Source organism: Zonotrichia albicollis, chromosome 9 (genome assembly GCF_047830755.1).
Source record: "Zonotrichia albicollis isolate bZonAlb1 chromosome 9, bZonAlb1.hap1, whole genome shotgun sequence".
In the NCBI taxonomy this organism is placed as follows: domain Eukaryota; kingdom Metazoa; phylum Chordata; class Aves; order Passeriformes; family Passerellidae; genus Zonotrichia; species Zonotrichia albicollis.
The window spans coordinates 4123465-4139012 of record NC_133827.1 but is presented as its reverse complement, the minus strand read 5'-3'; the positions used below and the strand labels follow the sequence as shown (position 1 = coordinate 4139012).

The following is a 15548-nucleotide window of genomic DNA, read 5'->3' as shown; positions in this document are numbered from 1 at the left end:
ACTGAATCTGTTAGAATTTTAATTTCCAAGGTATCGCTTCTGGAGAATACAGTAGTTTTGCATGAGAACACATTATTCTGTGCAGGGACCTTGGTGCAGAAGGAGCCATTGTGGTTCCAGGCCAGCCAGTATGGCCTCACACATCACTTTGAGCTTAGTAGTGCCCGTGCCTTTTTGCAGCCCAGGGAATCAGTGTGTGTTGTTTGGGAATTGAGCAGCAGGTCAATGCCCTTGCATTCCAGCTGCTCCTCAGAGTCACAGGAGCTGGAGGGAGCTGGGCTGCATTTCTCATTCCAGCCACTTTAGCACCACCAGTGTGGTTGCGTCCCAGAGAAGAACTTGCCCGAGCACAGATGCACAAAGAGTGCAATTCCCAGTGCAATGCTCTGGGTCTGATCCTTTTCTGTAAGGACCTACACGCTCCAGATTCCCCAGTCGTGTGCTGTTTTGAAGCAACAGGAGAGCAATCTCAGGATTGTAATTGAGTGTGGCACTGGCTACCAAGTTCTGATGTCTGTAGCAGCAGAGAGGACAGTAAAGAGAGATTTCAGTAACGAAATCTGTCAATCTATCGATCTATCTATTTATCTCTGTAACATTTGCATAATTGAATCTTCCTGGCTCTGGTCCAAGGAAGTTGGAGGTGCAAAGCTCACCTAAAGCATCCCTTTCTGGAGAAGATTAGACACATATTCCCTCCACCACTTCTGAGCAGGACGAGATGTTTCTGCCTCCAGATAGGATGGTTTTCCCTTTAGAGTTGTTTCTCTCCTCTGGCCTCTTCTGCCCTGAAGTCTCCAGTTAATTCTTTCAATTTCTGCCTGTCCTAGAGAGGTGTAACAATTCCATGTTTAGGCGGTGTTTGGTGACTCTGCTCATGCATGCATAATGTGACACATGGTTTCCTTCACTGGCATCCCCAGGGCTGTGTAAGTGCATTCGTTCATGGGGCCTTAGGAGAGTCTCTTTCCCTCAGCAGCAGCAGCAGCAGCAGCAGCAGCAAGGAGCGGTGGCAGGGTCAGGACGAGGAGGAGGTGGCTGCCCTGGCCCTTTGCTCCTGGGCCCCAGGCCAGGAGGGCTCTGGCTGCAGCAGGGTGCTCTTTGGGCAGCCCCTGGCAGCCTCTGCACGGAGCACAGCGCGCTGCCCCGCCCTGCTTTGCCACTTTTCTTCAGCAATACCCTAGCTCCTCTTCAAAAGGAAACAACTCCAGCAAAGTAAAAAGACCTAACTCAAGTACACTTCTATCTGCCTTTGTATTGTAGTTCAGGGCATGTATTATTTTGTCTAGAATTTCATGATTTTTATGAAAACATGCATTCATATCTGCACATTTTTGTGGTTTTAATTATTCATATACCAAAACACGCCTTTTTAAACTCTTAATTTATTGCAGTTGGTAATTTTGACGTTGTATATTTTAAAATGTCACAAAACAACCCCCCTTGGGTAGTTTTTCTCACCCTTAAAAAAAAACCCCGTAAGTCATTTTCGTCTCTGTCTCTCCAAGCTGGTTCATACTGGCCTATTTTAAATCAGGGCTACAATACTTTTAGAGGATTGAGAGAGGTGCAAGGAAATGCACACCAGTGATTCCTCTTGTGCAATGTCATGGCCCTGCCATAAAGCCTCTTTTCACTTTTTTTTGTCTCTCATTAGCTCAACTGCAAACACACGTTTAGTTCCAAACTTACACAAGATGAGCAAAATCAAAATGATGCGAGGGGCCTTTGGGAGCTCCTTGCTGATCTTTCTGCTTCTTCAGCTGTGCAAGGCTCTGATCCAGGCAAAAGCATTGCACTTAGTGCTACACAGCATTTGGCTAGAACTCTGCTGATTTCTAGGGAAAGCTGGAGGCCTCGATCTCCCCAGGATGTTTTGGCTGAGCCAAGCTTTGCTGGCTTTTGGCTGCCAATACCATTGCCCCTGCTTTCTTATATCCACAAGTACCATAGCTGGGCAAAAAGTGCCACGTGGGCCATCTTCCAAAGGCACTTTGGTCTGGAGTTTGTGAATGAACGTGAGCCTAATCTACTGCCAAACCACGGGAAAAAAAATCAGGAAACAGAACTTCCCATCCTTAACAAACAACTGACAATTCAGAAGTGGATCTAGAGCTGCTTTAGGGAATGAAAAGGAAGGCAATCTTCCACGGAGTTGTGCTTTCGGGAGTTTTTCTTCTGACTCCCACTCCCAGCTGGCACTGGAAAAAGTCACTTCTCTGCAAGCGTCCGTGTCTTCTGTCTGTCATCAGTTGCTTTGCTGCAACAATCAGAACAGGCATCAGGCTGGAGAGAGGCTCAGCTCCTGCTAGCAACAGGAGCTGCCCCAAGGAGAAAAAAGAAATGAACTTTTACCTCCCAAACCCATCTCCCCAGAGGCTCAAGCAGGATTTCTCTGGTTCCCAGAAATACAAAGAAATAGGGCTGGGAAAACCCTCTGCAGCTATGTGTTCATGCACAAGACTTTGCCGATGCCATTTGGGTTTGGCCTTTTTTTCTTTTCTATCTTTTCTGTATTCCCTGCACATCAATTTAGAGCTCTGTAGACTACTCTATTTGTGACTACTTTTTCCAGTCCTTTTCCATGGCCTTTGCCTAAGCAGAAAGACAAACTTCCAGAGCTCCAAGCGCCGGGGAGTAGAAGCCCCCAGTATTACCTTGGTTCTTCCTGGGACAGACCACTCCGGGGAGCTGGCGGACTCACCATCCCTGTAAGCCTTTAAAAGAAGACTGGATATGGCACTCGGTGCTGGGCTTTAGTTGAGGTGTTAGGCCGTGGGTTGGACTCGATGATCTTGAAAGTGTCTGTCTTCCTAGCCAGTGATTCTGTGATTATGTGACTGAGGCAGCTTTTCCTGCAGCCCTGGAAAGGGCTGCGGGTGCCCTTGGCCAAGGATGGGGATAAGGGCTCATGGAAAAGAAGCGAAGGGCTCAAGGCGAAGGCCGAGAGGGCAGAGCTGCCACAGGGCGGCCGAGAGAGAGCCTCATGTCCTCCTCCTCAACCTGCGCCCTCTGCGCTGCCCTTGGCGGCGCCGGCGGCTCCTCTCGCTGCGGGGCTCTAGGGCGTGCTGGGGGCCGGGCCCCTCGTCTCCGGGAAGCGCCGGAGCCTCGGAGGTGAGCGGCTCCCGCTGTGGCCGGCAGGGGAGAGCTGCAGCTGCGGCCCTGGGCCCGGCGAGCTGCCGCTATGGCCGGCTCCTGCCGCGGCTCCTGCCTCTGCTCCGGGCTCTGCTCCTGCCCTGTGCGCACAGACACGGCCGAGGGCTGCCCGGCAGCTCCATGCCGCTCCGCAGCGGGCCCGGCCGGGCTGCTGCTCTCTGCGGCCTCTGCCCGCCGCTGCCGGCCCCGCCGCGCTCCCGCCGGCCTCTGCCGCAGCCGGGCCCACACGGGAGGCAGCACATGGCGGCCGGCTCGGAAAAGCCCTGCCCGCAAATCGCCCGCCACGGCCCCGGCCGCAGGGCACAGGCTGCCGGCGTCCTCGCAGGTGCGAGCCGGCCCGGGCCGCCTGCCGGCCTCGGCCACAGCTCCCGCCTGTGTCTCCATGGCCGCGGCTGCTCGGCACAGCGGGCTGAGCACAGCCAGCGCCAGCAGCAGCTCCTCACGGGCCCAGGCTCCGGGCGCTCCGAGCCCGCCCAACCCCGAATTCCAGCCCTGAGGGGCTTGGCGTCCCAATGCATCCCCTGGGGACAGTGGAGTCGGCCGCTGAGCTCAGCCCATGCTGACACCACCAAGGGACCAATGGAAAATTCACCAAATCCTCATCCGAGACAAGAGAGAACTCCAATGGTGCCTGACAGCCTGAGGCAACTGCCAATTCCAGATCATTCCATCCATGTAGGAAAAGAGGCTTTTGCATTAACGCAGAAAAGACTTACCGAAAAGGAAGGCAGGAACAAACATCAAAGTTATTTGGACTCATGCTTCTTGTGTCTGTTAGAAAGGCCAAGAAAATACACTCCTTGCTCTTCTGACACAGCTCTCTCTGTTCACGATGCGAGACAGCGAGTGCTGATGATGAGCAGGAGCTGATGCAAGGGACAGGGACAAGGATGCAGCAGGCACAGTGCCAAGCTGACAGAGGGATGATCTCTGGCAGTGGCACTGAAGGAGAAGAGTTTGCAGGCAGGACAGAAAATGGCTCTTTGTTTCACCTCTTCTTTCAGTGCTGCTAAGAATGCACCAGAGCTTGGAGCCCTTTCCAGGCAGGGCTGCATCAGACACAAACCAGCAGGGGACTGAGGAGCCCCTGGGGTGGCAGTGAGCAACCTCACTGCTGGTGGCATTTTCTATTGAACCATCTCAAAGCACTTCTGTTGTGCTCTGTATTTCTAAGGGTTTCCCCCCTTGGTTTTTTTTGGTTGTCTCCTACACCTTTTTTTCTCCAAATTTTCCTACCCTGTCAGCAGCAGCCCCTGTCCAGAACTGGCTCTAAAATATCAGCAAAGCAGCTGGGAACAACAATGGGTAGAATCCTGTGGCTCAGGAATTCGTATGCCAGAGCCCTGCCTGTGCCTTATACTTTGTCAGGACCTCCTTCTCTGTGCAAAAACTAGGGAATAGTGGAGTTTTTTTGCCAAAGAGCTCCTGAGATGCAAATGTTGTGCTATGTTTCTCAGGAGTGTATCTGTTAAGTTCATTGCTGGCAAAGAGAAAGTAAGACCAGGGTAGCAGAGCAGCTGGGAGCTGGTCACTCCCTGCAAAGGGCTGGTGTAGGATGTGAGAACACCACGTTCCAGGAGGGACGAGCAGGGTCAATGTGCTCAAGGTGCTGCACATGAGCTTTGGGCTCACTTATAGAGTAGTCAGGAGTGGTGAGCACTGGAAGATCCAGCTGCAGTCCCCATCCATGTCCCTTTCAGTGCTGGCTTTAGTGTGTCTGCAGCGTGAATCCAGAGTGCCCTGGGCGGCTCCTGAGGCTGCCTTTGCACCCAGGGTGAGGATGCCCAAGAGCCGCTGAGGCCGCAGTGGGGACCAGGGCTGGGGCTTGTGGCCTGGCAGGTGTGGCTCTGGGGGCTGTGACATGCCAGGGCATGGGTCACTATCACTGCCCTCCGCAGCTCTGGCTAGCTCTGTGATGCTCCAGGGACAATGGCAAGAGTGGGGAACTGGCTAGGTTGGGGTTTTGCCTGAGCCAGGACCTCTAGCCCAAATGCTGAGCAGTAGAGAACCCTGGAGGGGTGAGTGAAGGAAACAGAGGAGGCTCTTCTGCGGTGTAAAGTGCAGCAAATTCATCAGGAGAGTTGAGGGGAAGGTTTGCGGGTAAGCATTCCCAAGGGGAACAGATGTTGAAAGAACCCCCAGCACCCCTGTGCACGGGTTTTTAAAATCTTTCAAAACAGGGGGTGGACACCATATGGTAACCAATAAGCGACTCTTGGGGTGTGGTTTTGAGGGCTACAACAAATCAGAACAAGGGGAAGAGAGAGCGCTGGGATAGGGATTGGATCTTAGGGTGAGGGACAGGGAAATTTCTGGAACAAAGGGTAGGGTTTGGGCTGATGGATGGGGCAAAGGGGCTGGGTTGTCTTGACAGACAGGGAAAAATCTGGTGAGGAGGGAGGGGATTCCTTGAGGGACACTTGGGTAGGAGGGCATAACATAGGGGAGAGACTAACTGTAATAATTCAGAGAACACTTGAACATACCAGAAGCTAACAGAACATTTGGCTCAATAAACTAACACACTGCGACACAGAAATTCAGGCTTTCAGCAGCTGAGAGGTGGCACTATCAGAACCCGCAGCAGCTGGTGAAAGCCATCTCTCCCTTCAGGTTCTTGCTGTGTGGGAAGGTGCTGTGAGTTGTGGTGGCTGCACTCCCCCTTTGCTGGGAGGATGATCTGTACCAGGGGAGAGCAGAAAGCTGCCATGGTGAGCAGAACATGCTCAGAGCATTACAGTTCAGAGAATGGCACTGCCCCCGAAGGGCAAAGAGCTTGAAAGCATAGAATTCTGTGCAGAACCGTTGCACAAATTTTCTCTTCTAGAACGTGCCCATTTTTGTATTCTGTGGATGAATACATGGGTTTTTTTCTTAAGGGTTTTTGGAAGAACTCTCAAGTTTATTTATGTTTGCATTTTCCATCCAGCATGTATACAGATTTTTTTTAATTGTTCTTTTGTAAATACTTAGGGAAAAAATACTGAAGCATTTTTTAATCCTTTGGAATATTGTGAATTATATTCTTACAAAGAAAACCTTGTTGAACAAGTCTGAAACACAGAGAGGAGAAAAATAGCATAAAAGTCTTTTAAAATAGGGTGTATAGTGAAGACTGCAGAACTGAATAATTCCTCCAAGGGGAAATTCTTCAAGAACGGCCAAGATATTTTCTTAAATCAAGGGAAAAATGACCTGAAGCCATACAAAGAGCAGCCAAAGCAAATGAAAACCCTTTGGAAAAAGAGGGAATTTTGCCATTGACATCAATCTGTTGGGATAACTGAGGGATGCCCATCATCCTTGCACTGCATTCCTTGATATTTATAGTGTGTTTTCTCCCAGTTTCTATGAAGGGAATAAGAAAGTGCAGTTTTTTACTGTGGGAATGCACAAAATTAGAGGGTTTTGGGGAGGCTACAAAATGCAAGCTGAAGAGACAGCAGAACTGTGATTAGACCTAAGCAGCAGCCGTGAGATAGACAGAGTTCCTGGAACAGCTGTGTCAGTGACAATCCTACCTGTTCTTCTGAATCAGACACAAGAGTACTGAGAGGGAAAAATAAATCACAATCTAAATCAGAAGTGAACCCTCCATTGCAATTACCTAATTGGTCTAAGATTAATCAAAATTTAGAAAAATATTTGGATTCAAAGAAACAACTCTTTGCATTACCTGTAAGATATGGTCATAATGATGTAAATCCACGACTTGAAAGTCATTCTCACCATGATACAAAAGAACTCCGTCAATCTTTGAAAGAAAGTGGGTTCTCTTCTCCTTATTTTAATAATGTGTTGAAAAGTAATTTTTATTTCAATGACCTAGTCCCTGCTGATTGTCGAAATGTGACTTCCCTAATTTTAACCAATTCACAATATCTTGTATGGGAATTACAATGGAAAAAACTTCTTAATAAATTGGTTGAAAGATATGAAAATACTCCTTATGAGAATATAGATGTTACCCAACATAGCAGGTGATCCACTTTACCATAGACCAGAAAATCAAGTGGTGGAATTGCCTCAGCTTGTATTAACAGATATTAAAGATGCTACTAGAAAAGCTTTGTTTTCAGTTGAGCCAGCTGGTACCCATGTAAATTCTTATACTACTACCAGACAAGGTGGAACAGAGACAAGGTGGAACAGAATCCTATGGTTCTTTTCTATACAGATTAACCCAAGCAGTCGAAAAGCAATGTCCAGATGAGCAAGCTCGCTCCTATATTGTTCAAAACCTTGCTTTTGTAAATGCTAATGAGGAATGTAGAAAAATTATTTTAATTTTGCCTGATCATCCTCCACCTATTACACAGATGCTAACAGCTTGCAGTAGGCTCACTTCTGCACAACATCTTGCTAACATACAAGTCAATGCATTAGGAAAAACATTGGAAGATAATCTGACACAACAAATGGATAAATTTGAAAAGCTCCTAGAAAAACATGAAAAAATTTGGGAAAAATCTGTTGGTACTGCATGGTTGGACTCTGATAAAAAGACCTGTGGTAAACCAGGTCACATTAAAAAGGATTGTCCTATGAAAACAATCCAACCTAAACAACTTTCTATTTGCCCTCGATGTTGAAAAGGGAAGTATCTTTCTAAGTGCTGTGACTCTCAGTTTGACATTGATGGCAGACCTTTGTCGTTAAACTTAAAAAAGAGCGCAGATTACCACCGAGCCCAGACACAAGTAGTGGTACCCCCTGGCAGCCAGTTACCCAGTCAAGTGGTGTTAGTACGTCAGTCATTTATCCCTAATTTAACCAATCCTCAAATGGTTCCAGCTCAATACCCTCAAGTGCAAGGTTCAAATTAGCCTCCTCAAAACTGATTCATCTGTGAAATAATTTGTGTTGTGTGAGCATTCCTACAGGAATTGTCAATCTTTTTCAACAAAGATAAAATTTTTTGATTCTAGGAAAAGCCAACAACAAAATTTTTAAACTCTCAATCCTTCATTCTGTGTTGCCTTCTGATACAAGGCAGGCAACCTGGTTCGGAGAGACAGCACGGCGACCCAAACTCTCCAGGGTCACTTGGGCCAAAGAGCATGCAGACACCAATGTGGTGGACGATCAAAAGGCCTTTGTTATCTCTTCTCGTGGGGTTTTATAATCTAGGGTTTTCTACGTCATGGGGGGGTCTGTCTTTTACCATCTATGGTTAGTAAGGGGTGGCAATTTACTGGGTAGGAATGAAAATTACTGGCATCTGGTTTAGGGGGCTGCTTTCCTATGTTAATTTTCTTATCTAAGGGAACAGGGGCCCTGTCTTCCCGTAACATCGCGAGATCTTCTGAACGCCTGACCCTATCTACCACACTTCTGTTGTTTCAGTAAATTGTAATGAAGAGCTAATGATTTTAGCTCTTGCACTTGATGTTCCTATGGTAATTCCACCAAAAACACCTATTGCTATTGCATTTCTTTTACCCATGAATATACCCAAGCAAAACAACTTTCCAAAGAATTCAGTTGTGTCTGTGCCATCTAGTACCTCTGGTCCAGAGGTCTTTTGGGTGCAATGTTGGGACAGTAACCAAGCAAAATTGACTTGCTGCCTGACTCACTGTGGTAAAACAATTTATGTTACAGACATGCCAGATACTGGTGCAGATGTCACTGTAATTTCTTACATGTTCTGGCCCAATGATTGGGATTTGGTGGTTCCTTCAGGTTCCCTTACAGGGATTGGAGGTGCTGCCATGTGTTTGCAAAATGCATCCATGATTAACATTACAGGTCCTGAAGGAAAGACAGCAACGGTGCGTCCTTTTGTTGTTCAGAAGCCTCATTTTTTGGGAGAGAGACATCCTGTCCCAATGGGGAGCCAAACTGGAAGTGGGAAGTGGGCCTTTGATGGAAACCACGTCAAAACCTGCCACTTGAAAGCTGACCTGGAAAACTGATCATCCTATATGGATTGATCAATGGCCTTTAACAGAGAAAAATTTAAATATCCTTAAAAAATTGGTAAAGGAGCAATTACAACAAGGTCACATCTCCCCCACAAATAGTCCCTGCATTTCACCAGTGTTCATCATCTATATGAAGACATCAGACTCCTGGAGGTTGTTTCATGACCTGAGGAAGATCAATCAAGTGATTGAAGACATGAGACCTCATCAACCTGGACTCCCTTCTTTATCAATGATCCCAAAACACTGGCCTCTCATTGTCATTGATTTAAAGGACTGTTTTTTCCACATTCCACTTTATCCCAATGATTCTCCAAGATTTGCTTTTCCAGTTCCCATTATCAATCGAAGAGAACCCATGCAGAGATATCACTGGAAATCATTGCCCCAAAAAATGAAGAACTTGCCTTTAATTTGCCAGTATTTTGTTACCCAAGCTTTGTCTCCAGTTCAACAGAAGTTTCCCAGATCCATGATTCTGCACTACATGGATGATTTTCTCATCGCAGCTCCAACGCAGGCAGAGATGGAGCGAACCCGTGCTAGTGTTGTTACTGAAATTCAAAATGCTGGACTTGCAATTTCTGCTACAAAAATCCAGGAAGTTCCACCCTGGAAGGATCTTGGATAGAAGATGACTGAGAAAACAATAACACCACAGAAGATACAGCTCCAGACCAGTGTCAGCAATCTGCAAGGCTTACAGCAGCTTTTGGGAGAAATCAGTTGGGTCAGGCCTGTTTTGGGAATCACCAATGATGAACTGGGTCCACTTTTCGATTTACTGAGAGGAAGCTACAACATCCAAGAACCTTAATACCCGAAGCTCGTTCAGCCCTTGACACGGTCATGGGAGCTCTCCAAAGACAGCAAGCTCATTGCTGTATTCCAGAAAACTCTTTCCTTTTTGCAATTTTAGGAGAAAAAAATTACACTTTGTGGTCTCATTTTTCTGTGGGACCCTTCTGAGAGAGATCCTTTGTTGATAATAGAGTGGATTTTTCTTCCCTAGAAGTTTCCAAAAACTATTTTCACAGTTTTAGAGATGATAGCACAAATTGTAATTAAGGCCAGGAGCAGATTGTTAAGTTTAGCAGGTCAAGAATTTGCAGTTATCTATTTACCAGTGAAAAAAGATTATCTTAATTGGGCAATGCAAAATTCTGATGATTTGCAGTATGCATTGTTGGACTTCCCAGGTGTTTGTTCTGTTCATTACTGTTGTGGTCCGTTCCGGTTAACGTTTAACGCGATGATTTTTTTGGTGCAAAAATATCCAGCAAGGCACAGGGGATCTGCAGTAACAAATCAACAAAATGTAGTTTTATTGAAATAACCACAACTGAAAAGTATTGGTGAGGGGAACTGTGGAAGAAAGGGAGAAGATAAGGAAAGAGGAAGGACAGGAGGGTGGAGGAGTTATAGCTACTGAGACATGGTGCCGCTTTTGTCCTTCGGGGTCCAGCCATTGAAGCTCACTGGGTCACGTCTGGGGAGATCTCAAAAAGCGCGGCTAACCAGGGCTCCAATTATTCGATTTTTTTGCTGGGGGGAAGGGGAGCCAAAACAAAGGTCTCCAAGAAGGGGGAAAGAACAGAAAAAGGGGGTTACACAGAGTCCTAGCCAAGCAACACACAAAATCATTGTTTTCATGGCCCAGTGCTCGCAGGTGCATTTATTCTGGGCAGCTTTTCCCCGGATTGTGCACACCTCCCCCAAGCTGGGGGGGCGGTGTTCAGTCCCAGTCTCTGGAAGAAGGTGTGAGGGCGGTTTTATTGCATGGGGATTTCTTGTCTTCGTTCTTTGATGAAGAGACTCACATTTCTGCTTGTCTGTCATGGTGGTTGAAGGTAGATGAGATGAGTCCTCTCTTGGAGCGGGGAGGACCGCCCCAGAGCTCAGACCAGCCAGGCCAGGAGGCAGGGAGCAAGTCCAGATCCATCGTTCAGAAAGGGCAGAATGCCCCCTTCAAGTTCAGCATGGCATGTTCTGCAAACAACACCTGTGGAAACAGTGAGCTGAGAAGCTCCTGACCTCCCCTCCCCACTGCCTCAACAGTTTTTAACTTTTCAGTGGTCTTTTCTTCATGACAATTGTGAGGCAAAAATGAAGGACATTTGGGACAGACTCTCACACGACCCCATGACTCACGATTTTCTTGAGGGATCTTCATCAGCAGAACTCGGGAGTGTCGTTGATGAATCTTCAGAACTCGTTGCATGTTGGTAGCATAACCTGGAAAAAATAGGGATGAAAGAAAAGAGGAGGATAAAAAGAAGAGAGAGGGAAAAGAAAAGAAAAAGATAGGGGAAAGGGAAGCAATAAACAAATATAATTAATATTGATTATCATAATAATTTTCACACATGGTTATTCTTTTATAACAATTTCAAAAATGGCTAATTATAATAACTTCCAATAAATGGTTAATTAATTAAAGCAATATCATTTGTATAACAATTTCAAAAAATGGTTGAAACAAATCACAAATAAAACAAAACCAACAAATAAATCATAATGTAAGCATTGTCTTTTAAAAATTATTTTCTAAAATAATCTACTAAAGAGCAAAATAACCTTCTGTAAATCATACTTGAGAACCAAAAATTGCTCTAAAGCACACATGCTCAAATCATAATTGTTTTGTGTCAAAAGTTTTGGGGACGTCTATAGTAAAGAGGACATCGGCTAAGCGGTGTGCATTGATTACAGACATCAATCTCCTTAGCCTTTTCATCATGTTCCCATTCAGAATGAATAGGGCTGCTGACAAGATAAAACCAAGTGTAATTAGAATCAAAAGAGCAACAATTGGATGGCACATACTGTTCAGGACACCTGTGGCAGTAGGTGACCACCCAAAGAAAGTATCCCACCACCTTTGCTCAGCATCCTGCTTTACCCTCTCCATAACCCAGTGTATTTGTTCTTGAGAATTTCAACCAGGTCCTGATAGAGCAGCAGTTGTCTCACGAGGGTGAGATTCATTCCGATAGGAGTGGGCATCAGCTTGTGAATCAGTGTGTAGTTGGATTGCAATAGGTAGTGAGAGGTAACTGGAGCTTCATAAGAGAAATCACATCCTACAATCTTAGTAAAGTTACAAGCACAAAAGTTTGATTGATTCTTTGTATCTACCCCAATATCTTCTACAAAAACAAAATCACAAATGGTTCTAAAGCATGCACAGCCATTGCCTATGTATAGAAGAACTGTTTCAGTAGCCTCATTAGGACGAATCTCAAAATGATAGATGTTTTGCTCTGTGTCTAAACAGATATCCTGAGCTACGATTGCATTGCTTTCACAGATGAACCCTTGTTGTTTGTGGGGGCCGGAATATATGTATTGTTATGGAGAGAGTCCCTGTTAAGAACTGTGTGGGTCCTAGTTACTCCAAACAAGCTACAGCTGCGAAGTCCTTAGTTGGGCAGCAGCTGTAGATCGTGAAGGTAACTGGAATAAACAGAGGTGGATCGAGAGGCCCAGGAGGAGCCCCTGAGAGGACACACGAAGAACTGTGCTGCAGAGAAGAACAGCTTGGTACAGTATGGGACTTGAGAGATATGGAATACAACGAGAATACAACAGTTGTTCTCGGACAATACAAGATTCCAGATTAACAGTTTGCCATTTGTCATTGACCTGACGGGCCCATCCCCTATGTTCAGTGGGATAGAGAACAGCTCCATCATGGTTTAATCCTAATGCAATAACAGGGAAGACTAAATGTACAGAAGCATTGCGTATGGTTAAAACAAAAGCAGTGGCTGTGTTTGAAATGGGATCATAGGTAAAGTTCACCAGGTTCCACCAGGATTGGAATTCTCTTTCAAATTCAGTGGCACTGTCCCAAATTATTTTCCAAACTTCTGTGGGGAAGGTGCCTTCCTCGCCCTCTCTTATAATTGAAGCAGAGACCGACTGCATCCACAGTTGTGCCTGGATACAGCTGAGGGCTAGGGAAACATTGTTCTGTGTAGCACTAAGTGCATCAATCACCAATTTGTGGTCATTCACGTTTGCTCTTTCCCAATTTGGCAAAATGTTTGACAGCAGCCACTGGTGTGTCCCCAAGGCTAACAGAGATGACCTCAGAGGTTGCTGTAATTTGGTCAGATCTCTAGTTGTAGCAGCCAATTTGTTCATTAGTACTTCAGAATCAATGCTATTCAGAATTCCCAATCCTGTACGCATAACACCGGTCACGTCTCTTGGTGTTCTAATTTTAAAAGAGCTTCGTTTCCGAAGCCAAGTGGTCCAGCCTTCAAAAGAAGTTTGCAGGAACGGAGAACAGGCTGACTGGATTTCTGAAACGTTGCTCTGCATTAGCAATTTGACCTGTTTGAGAGACATGCCGGATTGAATAATATTTGTTGTTGGCCAGTTTTCCTAATTATATAAAGTCCAATCTTGAAAATTCTTGGGATGAGTATGACCGGTGGTACAGGTGAAGTGGTGTCGTGGTTTGACCAGGAAGGAGTGGGAATTCTGGGAAGCTGTGGTCAAACCAATGAAGGTTTTGGGTTTGATACTGACACCTGGTGTAGCCAGTGGGGTTTGGACACACCTCCGAGAATACACAGGGGTTAAAAGCAGGGCACTGCCCTTGGCACTCCCTCTTTTGGACATCGCGGAGAGGAGTTCAGATCTCTCTCCCCCGCCCAGCCTGTTGCTGCTGGGCGGGGGAGGGGCCGGCCATGCGGTAGGCCCGGGGCCTGGACAGAGATGGGGTTGAGGGGGCTTCGGGGGGGGGGCTTCGAGGATGGAAGGGTGGAAGATCCCAGAGAGTCAGCCCTCGGGCAGCCAGCCCCCCCCCCCCCCCCCCCCAGGAGAGCAGCCAGCCAGGAGGAGAAGGAGGGAGAGTGCCCGGCCGGAGCGGCAGCGTGTGGGCAGCGTGCGTGGGAGTCGCTCCGGACCGACAGAGACTGAAAACTTTTAACCCTTTCTTGCATGATTGGGGCCTTGCAAAAATGCTAATCCTCCTCGAAGCTGAATAAGAAGGGAGATAGGAGATGAGATAAGGACCTGGCCCGACGAATGTGGAGATGATTGGATGGGGAGAGATGATTTGGAGTGGCCTTTTGGCTGGACTTTTTCTTGTAGCCATGGACTCAGTTGTTCCTGTGATACAGACTGCATTTAGGGGGAGGCAGTGCCTCAAAACCAGGAGGGTTCATTCGTGAGGACCCCCCGGCCCCAGGGGGTTGGAAAAATATGGGGGGGACAGATGTCCCAAAAGCAGAGACTGTGCCTTTCTGGAGTGAGACAAGGCATCCTTGAAAGACAACCCTAAAAGCAGCTCTGGCCATGTCTCAGTGGTGAGAGCACTGGGCATGGAAGGAACATGTCACAAGCGGCAAAAGGACTTTTTTTTTTCCGGGCGGTGCCGAAGTGACAAGGAAGCATCCGAGGTTTCAGTGTGTTTCCAGGAGAAGCCTATGGAACAAGAAGGACTCCTTTCCTCTTCATGAACTGCAGTTTGAGTATACTAAAGTGTCGTGCCGGGCTGGGCAGTTGGTGTTTTTGAGAGAATGTATTGGATTGAGAAAGTCAGGGAGTGGGGAGGAGGAAAGTGGTTTTGTAAGGTTTTCAATTCTTTTCTTCTTTTTCCTTATGGTCTTTCCCTATTTTTCCTGTAGTTTAAGTAATAAAGTGTCCTTTATGTTTAAGTTGGAGCCTGTTTTGCTTATTCCTGGTCACATCTCACAGCAGACACCAGGGTGAGGCATTTTCATGGGGGGCACTGGCTCTGTGCCAGGCTCAAACCATGACAAGTGGTGACAGTGGTAAAGTAGGTTTCAGCATTTATTACAAATTTAAAAGAAAGGTCTTGTGTATCCTTGGACTAGAGGCAAACTACCTCCGCAGTGTGAGTTAATGTAAAAATGTGCCAGCAGTCTCGTACGCTTAGGTGCGTACAGACTTGCTCCTGTTTGTTTTCCTGCTTTGCTATAGTCAGACCCATTAACCATTCAACACCCGATGCTAATTTGTTCTCGCACTACTCCTTGAAGCTGCCAGGTTTTCTGTTTCTCCCATTCTTGTAAGGTATACGACTTGTCTTCATGTGTAACTACTGTTAGTAAGTTTAGACCCATGACATCTCCCATAGATCCGATAAATTGCAGGAAGGCTTGAGACCAGGGCCATGTAAAGGGGCCTCCTGTTGCCTCTGCCAATTGGGGTGTGATTGCCGTGTTTACCGTGCTCAGTGCAGGCCTTACAGTGTCTGCCCTTTGAGATGTATTAGAAAAGGGCTTCACACCTTGCGTCTGAGAGAGCGTAATTACAGCACTTGGTGTGAGTTTTGGTACAGTGTTTATCTTGAATGTGTAAACCAAGCCTCTTAGTCCTAATGGACTAGCTGTGTCATTCTGCCAACGACATGTCACGTAAGTGCGTTTGAGCAAAGTTAAACTGTACCAGCAATCAAGTGATGCATCATTACAATCTCTTGTAATT

The 15548-nt window shown here is 46.6% G+C and overlaps 1 long non-coding RNA gene across 1 annotated transcript in view; it reads left to right on the top strand.

The window, feature by feature from the left end:
* The window catches only part of LOC141730090 (uncharacterized), a 228565-nt gene extending 213810 nt beyond the window's left edge, over positions 1-14755 (top strand). Inside the window, exon 2 of the long non-coding RNA XR_012581540.1 lies at positions 14672-14755. This is a non-coding gene — a long non-coding RNA (uncharacterized LOC141730090). The remainder of the gene's footprint in view (positions 1-14671) is intronic.
* Positions 14756-15548: the final 793 nt, after the last annotated feature.